Raw genomic sequence first — 12,316 nt, 5'->3', positions numbered from 1 at the left:
TTTGAAAGCCTTGGAATGGGAAGATTTGGCACCTTCCACCAACAGAGTGCATGAGCCTCACTTGTCTCAATAGAGTCGTAAGGAACTCTTCCAATTCAGTTTCCGGGAACCTGATGAACCTGAGGGGAGGCAGGCACTGACGCAATCAATTTTAAAATTCAGTTATGGCATAATAGTCCTCCCCTGCACAGCCAGGATTTCTTCAAGCCCAAATGGCTGTAATCTGATAAAAGCACATAGTTCCTTCCATCCAGGCCTTCACAAGTGCCTTCAGGTTCACAGGCAGCTGAGTCTTCTCCTGAGGGAAGCATTAAAAGTAACATTTCGGGATGGTTTTATCAAGCACTAGTCACTGACAAGGCAGCCGCAGAGGATGGGACTCAAAAATGTGGGTTGGACCCCCACCCCTGAATTTCACATGTGGGGACCCCCTCCTCTCTACCCTTCTCTCCACCCCCTATCTCTAGAACCTGCTTCTCTCTATGCTTCAGGGCCATTCCTTTCCCTCTCTGCAGACAGGCTTTCTCTGTTCTGTCCCCACCATGGCTGATGCCAAAGATCCCTCAAGGGACTACCTGACGCACAAAATCCTCCCTCCTCTGGGATGAACCCCAAAACTCAGGGCTGAGCCCCCAGTAACCATTTCTGCCCTCATCTCTGCCAAAGTTGATTGCCCGAGTGGCGGACACCTGACCCAAGTTGAGCCAACCAGTTTTTCCTGCAAATTTGACTTTAGAAAGGTGAGACACGTTGACTGGACGAGTTGAAGCAGAGTCATTGGCAGCAACCCAGGAGATCCTACTGCTCTTATCAAGCATGAGTCACTGACATGGCGGCCACAGAGGGTGGGACTGCCTGCTTCCTCTCCTTCCTGTGTCAACTGAAGTTATTATTACTACTGACATTATTGCTTTTATTAAATCTTTGCTTAAGTGAGTCAGTATTAGATTCTGTCAGCAGGCAACAAAAGAACTCTGAAGCCACCTGAACCATTTTCTGATTGGCTTGACCTGCCCTCTAGAAGGGTTTCTCTTGGGTCAGTGTCTACCCGAAGGCCGATCAGCTGTGGTTGGGGAGGGCAAGGTTCCTTAGAAACTTGGCAGTAGCAGCCCACTCTTGGGAATACTGGGGACAGCTCAGGGCTGAGGCATGAGACATCTCTCTGAGAGTGCCGGGAAGGCCCCCACGAAGGATCTCCTACAATGAGATCAGGCAGAGGGGGGCACCTGGCATAGATACCGAGAGTAAGGAAACTGCTCTGGCTTAGACAAAGGGCTTGTGATAGAGCAGTGGGAGTCCAGCTTGAATGGATCCTTGTAGAGTCTTTCTGAAGACAGGAGAAGAGGTTTTCTAGAATTATATCACCATTGGCTCTGCAAATCTTCCAGCGCTGGAGCCTTGGTGCCTTGTGGGCTGCGGAGATGTGTGATTTAAGGTAAAGGATGGCAAGGCTGACTAGTATGTTTCCATGAGAAATAACTTGTTGGTTACTCAGAGATCTGTCCAAAGCTGTGAGTCTAATTAGTTTTAATATCCTCTTTGCAGCAAAACCTAACGTGAAAACACAGGCACACGCGAGGAAAACACATTTGGTTAATCAGCCTTGTGAAAACAGTGTTCCTCACTCCCTCTAGCTTCCAGGTCTCCTCACTCAGCAGCCAGAGCCACCAGGTCCTGTCTTTCCGATAGAGAGGGCTGGCTCCGAGGAGTCCCGCCTCAACCCCCAGGGCTCCGAGGAGGCATTTGCCCTTGGCCCAGTGAAGAGGATGTGAGCTGGCAGCTCCTGTTCACCATCTCCAAGATCGCCTGGGCTGAGAGAGCCATGGTGAGCCATCCTGGAGGCGCCATTGGGAAGCAGCTAGTAAAGTCCCTGCCTTTTATTTTATCATTTTTAATTTTAGTGTTTTACTACACAAGTAGGGCCCTGCTGGCACAGTGATTAAGTGTTCGGCTGCTAACCAAAAGGTCAGCAGTTTGAATCCACCAGCTGCTCCTTGGAAACCCTATGGGGCATTTCTGTTCTGTCCTATAGGGTTGCTATGAGTCAGAACAATGGCAATGGGTTTTTTTCAATGGTATTACACAAATAATCTATACCCATTATAGAAAAATTAGAAAGTGGAGATAAATTTTAAAAAAGCAAAACAAACTAATCCTTAATTTCATCATTGAGAGACCGGTACTTAGCATTCTGAACTTTGTTTCTCCCTCCTTGAGGTTTTTTCCTTCTTCTACATGTCCTTATAGTACAGTTTCATTTGTAAACAAAATGGAAATATACTGTGTATAATTTATTACACACAATGTCTCTACATATATGTGTGTGTATGTATATCAGGCCAGTTGACATCCGGTCAGTTCTGACACGTGGTGACCTGACTCCACGTGTGTCCGAGCAGAACTGTGCTCCGTGGGGTTTTCAGTCATTGATTTTTGGGGAGTAGGTCACCTGGTCTTCCTTCCTAGGTGCCTCTCAGTGGACTCAAACCTTCAACCTTTTGGCTAGCAGTGCATTAATCATTGCGACCACCCAGGGACTCCATACACACATACACACACACATACACATTGCTAGATGATTTTAAGGACTACATTTTAATCCCTTGTATTTTTTTATGGATGTACCATTATGGGAAGTACCATCATATAGTTAGCCAGTTCTCCAGTGCTGGACATTCAGTTTGTCTTCAATATTTTGCCGTCACAAGCAATGCTGTGATGCACCCTTGTAGCTGAGTCTTTGTGTGTGGCCTTAGTTATTTTCTTAGGATAAATTCCTTATGCAGAATATTTGAGAAAGTCCTCATTTTACAAAAGTGGAAACTGGGGCCCAGAGAAGTAAAGCAACTTTTGCAGGCTTCCAGGGCACAATTTGGTCATTAGCCCCAGTGACTCTTAGAACTGGAAAGTGAGCAACGTGTATTTTCAGAGCCCCTTTTTTCATCCTCCAGGAACTAAAACCTTCATTCCTTACTGATCAGACACCCCCACTGCGCTGGCCTTCCTGAGCTTCTCCCCCGCCCCCGTCATCCCATGTACCTCCCAGTCACCGTCCTTTAGCCTCTTAGGAGGACATGTATGCCAGGGTTTATCTGATTAACCAATTCTCCAAGAGGTGTTAATGGTTAATAGGGCCTAAACAATTCTCTAGGACAGATGGTATTGACTAATGATTCCTAGATGGTGTAGATAGGTTGGTAGGTAGGTAGGATAAGCAAACCCAGGCATTTTCATACCTGGAATTTCAGGAGCACTTATAGTGCTTGTGGAATACAGGCTCCATAAATGTTAAAATAAAAAGGAAAGAAGGAAAGAGAGAGGGTGGGAAGAAGGAAAGAAAAAGGAAAGAAGAAGATCTGGAACATAATTCTCCCCCTCATTGGTCTTGTCTTCCTACATTTGACCCCACTCTTGCCCATCCTCCCCCAAGCTTGGTTAAAATGGGCTTTCCTAAGCAGAGACCAGACACTTGTATACCAACGTTCATTGCAGCACTAGGCCCAATAGCCAAATGATAGAAACAACCCAAGTGTCCCTCAACAGATGAATGGATAAACAAAATGTGGTACATACATAAAATGGACTACTACTCAGCCATACAGAGAAATGAAGTCCTGATGCGTGCTATGACATGGCTGAACCTTGAAAACATTATGCTGAGTGAAATAAGTCAGACACAAAACATAGAATAGGTAAATGCATAGAGACAGAAGTTTATTAGTGGTTCCCAGGGGCAAGAGGGGGGGAGAAATGGGGGGATTATTGCTTAAGGGGCTCTGAGTTTCTGTTTGGGGTGATAAAAATGTTTTCGAAATAGGTAGTGGTGGTCACACAACATGGTGAATATAATTAATGGCACTGAGCTGTACACTTAAAAATGGTTAAAATGGAGGATTTTTTTTTTTTTTTTTTACTAGCCAAAAGTTAGTGGTTCAAACTCACCCAGAGGCACCTCAGGAGAGAGGTCTGCTTCCAAAAGCTCACAGCCTTGAAGACCATGTGGAGCAGTTCTACTCTGCGAACATGGGGTCTCCAGGAGTCAGAGCTGACTCAAAGACAACTAACAACAACAACACATGTTTTACCCCAATAAAATTATTTTTAAAATAGGGAGGAGGGGCAGCTTTCCTGATGAAGAGAATTTCAAGGGACGGAGAGAGAAAGAATCAGCTCCATTCTCTTGCCCAAGCTCATATTCATTAGACTGCAAGCTTGGAAGGGCAGGGTGATTTACTGGGCTCTGAGATGTTGTCATTTAAGGCTGCCTGATGAATTAGAACGGTAATGCGCTGAAGTCAAAGCACTAATGCAGTGCGATGTTCCAGCTTGGAGAATTTATGGAGATAAAAATGTGAATATATAAGGAAAGTGGGGAAAGTTGATGTGAATGTGAGAGAAATTGGGGCGGAAGGGCTGACTCTTGGGACAGGCCTTGCACCCCAACACTCTGCTCCAGAATTGGCTGATTAAATGGTGCCACACCTGCCTGGCAACTTCGAGTTTGGATCACACAGAGTGTAAACAGCCTCCCAGTCGCAGCCTCGGGTTAGCACAGTGCAGGGTTGATTTAGCCCCAGCTTGCGGGTATGGCCCACGCCATGGCCCACAGGTAGACCCTATAACCCCTGACTTGTAGACTTCTCTGTAGACCGCGACCCCTTGAGAACAGAGACTGTTTCTTCTCCACTCCGATCCCCAGTAAAGAACCACCATGAGTGGGAAACAACCTGTGCTCAGTCAGAGTTTGTGTAATAAACAAGTAATTTGTGTTTCATTCATTTACTCAATAAATATGGACTTAAGCCACATGCAAAATATCTAAAGCACAAAGCAGAATGTGACAGTCCCACAGAAAGGTACGAAGAGCTATGCAATCTCAGAGAACGGACGGAAAAATTACACAAGAGGATCCATGGGAACCTCACGATGGAGGGGTCGTAAAGGATGGGTGGGATTTCCCTCAGTGGCCATGAGGACGAAGGACGTTCTGAGGTGAGGGGAGGGCTTGAGCTAAGGTATCGCCTTGAGTCTGAGGTATCTAGTAGAGCTGATGGAGACACCTGCATGTGATAAATGGAACAGAACATTTGACGTCAAGACTCTCTCCTCAAATTGATATGGACAGCATTGCGAAGAATGAGAGTTCCAGAACCTTGAATTGTACTCATGCTAAATGGAGGTTTAGCAAGTTTAAGTGACTTGCACAAGAACAAGCAGATACGAATCATTTGACTGAGTCCATTGACAAAGACCAGATCACACAACATCTAGCAACCATGTCCTCTGCCTGAAATGAGTCAGTGGACAAGCTCAAGAGTGCAGCTTTTTGTCCATTACGTAAGCCACACTACTGTTACAACCGGGGGTGCAATATCAGTTCTAATTCAAATGTTATTGGCTCTTGCTCCCACTTTTTCAAACCAGGTCGTCTCCCATCCTGTTATACCCAGGACCTCCCATGAACATAAGTTACACTTACCATCAGTTATAATTACCACACAGTGTGCTTTTCTCTCCTACATTAGCCCCATGGTCAGCACCCTCTACTCGGGAAGGTACTTAAGGAAATCTCCCTGCTGGTTCTGCGGCGGAGGACGTTTCCTGCTATCAGAAAGTTTCCTGATATTCCAACGCCTCCCAACCCTCAGCAGCCCTGGGCCAGCCCTGGGCCCAGAGGAGCCTGCTTTGTGCCCCAGCCTCAGAGGCTCTGGTCTCCTTGCAGCCCCCTCCCCACAGCTCAGACAGACGTTCTTGGGCCGGAGGACGCCCTCCAAGATGGTAACCATATTCCTCTCCCCTTCCTCATTTTTCTTTTCATCATCCTCTTCCTCAGGGCACTATAAAAATAAAAAAATTTTAGCTATCACAATGACCCTCATCCCACCTTCTCATCACACACACCTAGAGAGCCTGGGCTGTGGTAGTGGGCACAATTTTGGCTTAAACAAGGGTTTTTGATCTGCACGTGTGTGTGTGCACATGTGTACGTGTGTGTGTGCTGTAAATAGATGTTTACACACGTTCCGCTATACCACAATACCAAATTAAAAGCTATTTGTAAGTTGACTGTTGGTTTGTTGGGACACAGTTCCCCGTAAGGACAGAGTTATAATTAGTGGCCAGGTCCTCGGACTAACAGAAGCCCATTCAATCCATAATCACTGAGCTGCAGTACTCCCAGCAGTATTGACTCCTGGGATGAAGTGGGTGGGAGGCAAAGAGGAAGAGGAGGAGGAGGCGGAGGAAGAAACCCTTCCTTGAAACTGCACCCCCCTCCAGCCACCAGACACGTCTCTCACACCCTCACAGCAAAACTTGAATGCGTGCTCTATAGTCACTGCCTCCACTTCCTCAATTCCTCCTCCCTTTTCCATCAGTTCAGTCAGTCTTTCATCTCCAGGATGCTGCTGAAACTGCCCCTGTCAAGGTCTCCAGCAGCCTCCATCTGACCCAACCCTACGGTCAAGTTCTTCACCTTACTTACTCCAGGAGACATTTGGCATGGTTGGCCACTCCTTCTTTCTGGAAACGACTTCCTCTCCCCTTCTGTGGTAGATTGTATTAGTGACTACAGTTCTTCCACCCTCCCTGTAGGCACATTCTTTGCCATGTGATTTTGCAGCTCCACCCACCAAGGAGGTGGGGTACATTGCCCTGCCCTTTGACTTTAGTCTCCATCATATGACTTGCTTTGGCCAATGGAGTGTTAGCTTTTGTGATGTGACCAACTTGTGTGATTGGGCTTGTTCTCTTGCACCTCTGCCATCACCAAGAGGTCTCTACTGGTCCCAGGAGAAGGATGAGAGACATGTGGAGCAGACTGAACTGCCCAGGTTGAGCCAGCACAGGTAAGCCAATCTCCAGTTGACCCACAGACTTGTAAGCTAAGCGTATGCTTGTTGTCATACATCACTGAGGTTTCTGGCAATAGCTAACAGTTACGCCTTCCACGGAATCACACTCAGTTCCTACCTCGCTTGCTGCCCATTCCAAATTTCCTTTTTGACCTCTTCTCTTTCACCAGACCTCTCAATCCTGAGGAGGCCTGGGGCTCTGTATCTGGCCTTCTTGTCTTCTTTGTCCATATTCTTCTCCTAAGCGAGCTCCTCCAGTGTCGCAGCTTTAAATATTCTCTTTTTGCTGGTGACTCCCAGTCCTACAGCTCTGATATCGTCCCTGAGCTCCGTATCAGTGTAGCCTACTCTGACGCCTACTCCAATAGCTAAGGTGGCCTAAATTGAACCACCGTCCCTCCGCCCCACCCAACCCCATCCCCCACCAAACTCCCTCCCTTCCCCTCCAAGTCTTCTCCATCTCATAAATGATTCCATCCAGTTGCTGAGACCCCAAACCTGGAAGTCATTCTTCATTTCTCTCTTCTTTCACATCCACATTCAACTCATTGTTAGCCCTATGGTCTGTACCTTCAAAATCTTTCACAAGTCTGACCACTTCTCACTATCAGCACCATCTCTTCTGGTCACTTAGCCTTCACCCTTGCCTGCCTGTAACCCATGTCTCATGGAGCATAAACCACATCTCTCCTTCCCCAGCTTTCGTTAGGCCTGACAGGAAGGCTGCTCTCCTTCTGCTGGCCTGCAGGGCCCTCCTTCCTCTGAGTCCTGTCTACATCTTCACCTTCTCCTTCATCCTCTCCCCATTCCCTTCAGCCCAACTGCTCTAGGCTTTTTCCTGTTCCTCCAGCCTGTGCTTGTCCCAGGGCTTTCTCCCTTCCCCAGGTCTTCACATGGTGCCTTCTTCCCATTGCTCAGGTCTCAACTCAAATATCCCCTCCTCAGACCCCACCCTCTGACTACCCAAGGTAAGTGTACTCCTCTCCCCCCGCATACTCTCTCTCTGTCAAATGTACTTGTTTTATCTTCTTCGTAGCATGTATCAGTTCTCATATTACCTTACTTTCTTACTTGTTCATTGCCTGTCTCCCTTCCTTGAGGGTGGCACCGAAAACAGGACGTGGCAGATAATTTTGATTGACAGGAGGACCAAGGGGCAGGAGAAGAGAAGGAGAGGGAGGAGAAAAGGGAGATGGAGGCCGAGGGGGAAGCAGGAAGAGAAAAGGGAGATGGAGACCGAGGAGAAAGCAGGAGGGGAGGAAGAGAAGAAAGATGGGGGGGGAAGAGGAGCTCCTTTCCCTTGCTGGGTGCAAGACTAGGGATCTCCATTTCTACCCTTCCTTCCCATTGACTATGGGTCCCTGAGTGGAGCAAATGGTTACACCCCGTCGCTTACCAAAAGGTGGCTGGTTTGAACACATCCAGAAGTGCCTCAGAAGACAGGCCTGGTGATCTGTTTCTGAAATGTCACAGCCTTGAAAACACCATGCAGCACAGTTCTACTCTGCATATGTGGGGCCACCATGAGTTGGAATCAACTCCCACTGACTAAAGCCCCTTGATTCTCCTTAGGCTCCGGGGCCATTATATTCACCACTGTGGCCCCAGATCTGCACTGGCCTCAGATGCTCTCTGCTCCCTAATTACCCCCTCCCCTCCCCTCTCTCAGAGGTCCTGATACCCCCCAGCCTTGATGTTCTCCTGTAGAGGTTAGTTTAGAAGGCAAGGGAGGAAGCAAGCTGAAAAAACCAACTACCAGAGTCCTGCCCTTGTCAGCCTCCCCTCTGATGTCTCCCAGAGAAACACCTGCAAGGAGAAAAAGATAAGGCGATATGAGAATGTGTTAATAGCTGGGCTCTGTCCCCAGACCCCATGTAGACCCTCTGGAATCAGGCAGGATACAGGGAGGATTTCTTTTTCCTGAACAAGGGAGATCTGGAGAAATCTAAGTCAAACAAACCAAAAAAGAGTTCTTTGCCTGCTTCTACCCCAAAACCAAGGAGCCCTGGTGACACAACAATTAAGTGTTTGTCTGCTGACCAAAAGGTATGAGGTCCAAACCCAGCGGCTCTGAGGAAGAATAGACCTGGTGATCTGCTCCCATAAAAATTACAGCCTAGGAACTCTATGAGGTAGTTCTACTCTGTTCTGTAGGGTTGCTATGAGTTGGAATTGACTTGGTGGCACACAACAACAACCCCAAAACCCAAACCTCAGATCTTGTCATTCCTACCTGGAGGAAAGGTTACACCACAGCCACAAGAAGGGAGCAATGCCACAGTAGTCAAAACAGCCTGGTACTGGTACAACAGCAGATACGTAGACCAATGGAACAGAATTGAGAATCCAGGTATAAATCCACCCACAAAAGAGCTTCTGATACTTGACAAAGGCCCAAAGTCGGTTAAATGGGGAAAAGGCAGTCTTTTTAACAAATGGTGCTGGTATAACTGGATATCCATCTGCAAAAAAGTGAAACAAGATCCATACCTCACACAATGCACAAAAACTAACTCAAAATGGATCAAAGACCTAAATATAAAGTCTAAAACAATAAAGATCATGGAAGAAAAAATAGGGACAACGTTAGGAGCCCTAATACATGGCATAAACAGTATATAAAACCTTGCTAACAATGCAGAAGAGAAACTAGATAACTGGGAGCTCCTAAAAATCAAACACCTATGCTCATCCAAAGACTTCACCAAAAGAGTAAAAAGATTACCTACAGACTGGGAAAAAGTTTTTAGCTATGACATTTCCGATCAGCTTCTGATCTCTAAAATCTACATGATATTGCAAAAACTCAATTACAAAAAGACAAATAACCCTATTTAAAAAATGGGCAAAGGATATGAACAGGCACTTCACTAAAGAAGACATTCAAGTGGCTAACAGTTACACGAGGAAATGCTCTTGATCATTAGCCATTGGAGAAATGCAAATCAAAACTACAATGAGATTTCATCTCACTCCAACCAGGCTGGCATTAATCCAAAACACACAAAATAATAAATGTTGGAGAAGTTGTGGAGAGACTGGAACACTTCTACAACACTGATGGGAATGTAGAATGATACAACCACTTTGGAAATCGATTTGGCGCTTCCTTAAAAAACTAGAAATAGAACTACCGTAAGATCCAGCAATCCCATTCCTTGGAATATATCTTAGAGAAATAAGAGCCTTTACATGAACAGATATATGCACATCCATGTTTATCAAAGCACTGTTTACAATACCAAAAAGTTGGAAGCAACCAAGGTGCCCATTAACAGATGAATGGATAAATAAATTATGGTATATTCACACGATGGAATATGATGCATCACTAAAGAACAATTATGAATCCGCAAAACATTTCCTAACATGGAGAAATCTGGAAGGCATTATGCTGAGTGAAATTAGTCAGCTGCAAAAGGACAAATATTGTATAACCCAACCAAACCCAATGCCGTCGGGTTGATTCCAACTCATAGCGACCCTATAGGCCAGAGTAGAACTGCCCCATATAGTTTCCAAGGAGCTCTTGTATAAGACCACTATTATAAGAACTTGAGAAATAGTTTAAACAGAGAAGAGTATATTCTTTGATGGTTACGAGAGGGGGGAGGGAGAGAGGGTGGGAGGGGGCATTCACTAATTAGATGGTAGATACGAACTACTTTAGGTGAAGGGAAAGACAACACGCGATACAGGAGAGGTCAGCACAACTGGACTAAACCAAAAAAGAAGTGTCCCGAATAAACTGAATGCTTTGAAGGCCAGCATAGCGGGGGCAGAGGTTTGGGGGCCATGGTTTCAGCGGACATCTAAGTCAATTGGCATAATAAAATCTATTAAGAAAACATTCTGCATCCCATTTTGGAGAGTGACGTCTGGGATCTTAAACACCAGCAAGTGGCCATCTAAGATGCATCAATTGGTCTCGACCCACCTGGATCAAAGGAGAATGAAGAACACCAAAGACACAGGGTAATTATAAGCCCAAGAGACAGAAAGGGCCTCATAAACCAGCGACTACATTAGCCTGAGGCCAGAAGAACTAGATGGTGCACGGCTACAACTGATGACTGCCCTGACAGGGAACACAAAAAGAGCCCCTGAGGGAGCAGGAGAGCAAGTGGGATGCAGACCCCAAATACCTGTAAAAAGAAAAGACCAGACTTAATGGTCTGACTGAGACTAGAATGACCCCAGAGGTCATGGTCCCCAGACCTTCTGTTAGCCCAAGGCAGGAACCACTCCTAAAGCTAATTCTTCAGACAGGGATTGGACTAGACTATGGGATAGACAACGATACTGGTGAAGAATGAGCTTCTTGGATTAAGTAGACACATGAGACTATGTTGGCATCTCCTGTTTGAAGGGGAGATGAGGGGGTAGAGAGGGTCAGCAGCTGGCCAAATGGACACGAAAAGAAATAGAGGAGGGAAGGAGTGTGCTGTCTCATTAGAGGGTGAGCAATTAGGAGTATATAGGTAGGTGTTTATAATTTTTGTTTGAGAGTCTGACTTGATTTGTAAACTTTCGCTTAAAGCACAATAAAAATTAAAAAAAAAAAAAAAAGGAGCAACAGTGTACCTCTGAGTGCCTGGTTTGGGGGAGAGGGTGGGGATAGAGAGACAAAGTACCAGGGAGCTAAGGCCTGCTCCAGCCTGGCAGGAGGCAACAGGGCAGTGGCCATCCCCATCACTCTCACCTTCAACCCCTTCAGAGCCCCCCACACCCCCTACCTACTGCTCTGTTTTTTGACCCACTAAGGATAAGACCAATCACATCAGCCCTTCTATTTGGGAGTGAAGCACTGTGGGAGAGAGGCATGGGTGCCCTTGGCTCTCCCTGGCTGGAGGCCAGTGGAAAGTCCCTGCATAGTGAGACAACCCTGCTGGGATTCTGTCCATCCAGTCAGTCCCCCTCAGTTCCACTCCTCCCTGCTCCTTCTTTTCCTCCATTTCTGAACCCAGGTGTTCCCTGAAAGTTCCATCTCTGCCCCATGGCTCTCCAGACAGCAGCAGCCTTCAGGCTTTTTGCAGAGTGTGTGTGTGTGTGTGTATAGGAATATGTGCAGTGTGAGTGTGTGTATGTCTGTGTTGTGTGGAGGACTATGCACAGTGTGTGTTGTATAAAGGAGTACGCACTGTGAGTGTGTGTTGTGTAGAGGAATATGCTCAGTATGTATGTGTTGTGTAAAGGAATACGCACAGTGTGTGTATGTGTGGTGCGAAGGAATATGCACTGTGTGTGTGTGTTGTGTGGAGGACTATGCACAGTGCGTGTGTTTGTGTTCTGTGGAGGACTATGCACAGTGTGTATGTGTGTGTGTGTTATATGGAGGAATATGCACAGTGTGTATGTGTGGTGTGTGTTGTGTGAGGTGCGTGAGGTGTGTGTGACCCTGTGCATATGGTGTGTGCACCCACATGGTTGTGATGTGTCTGAATGTGTGGTCTGGTGTGTGA

This window comes from Loxodonta africana, chromosome 25, assembly GCF_030014295.1.
Source record: "Loxodonta africana isolate mLoxAfr1 chromosome 25, mLoxAfr1.hap2, whole genome shotgun sequence".
Lineage (NCBI taxonomy): Eukaryota > Metazoa > Chordata > Mammalia > Proboscidea > Elephantidae > Loxodonta > Loxodonta africana.
This window is presented reverse-complemented; position numbering follows the sequence as displayed.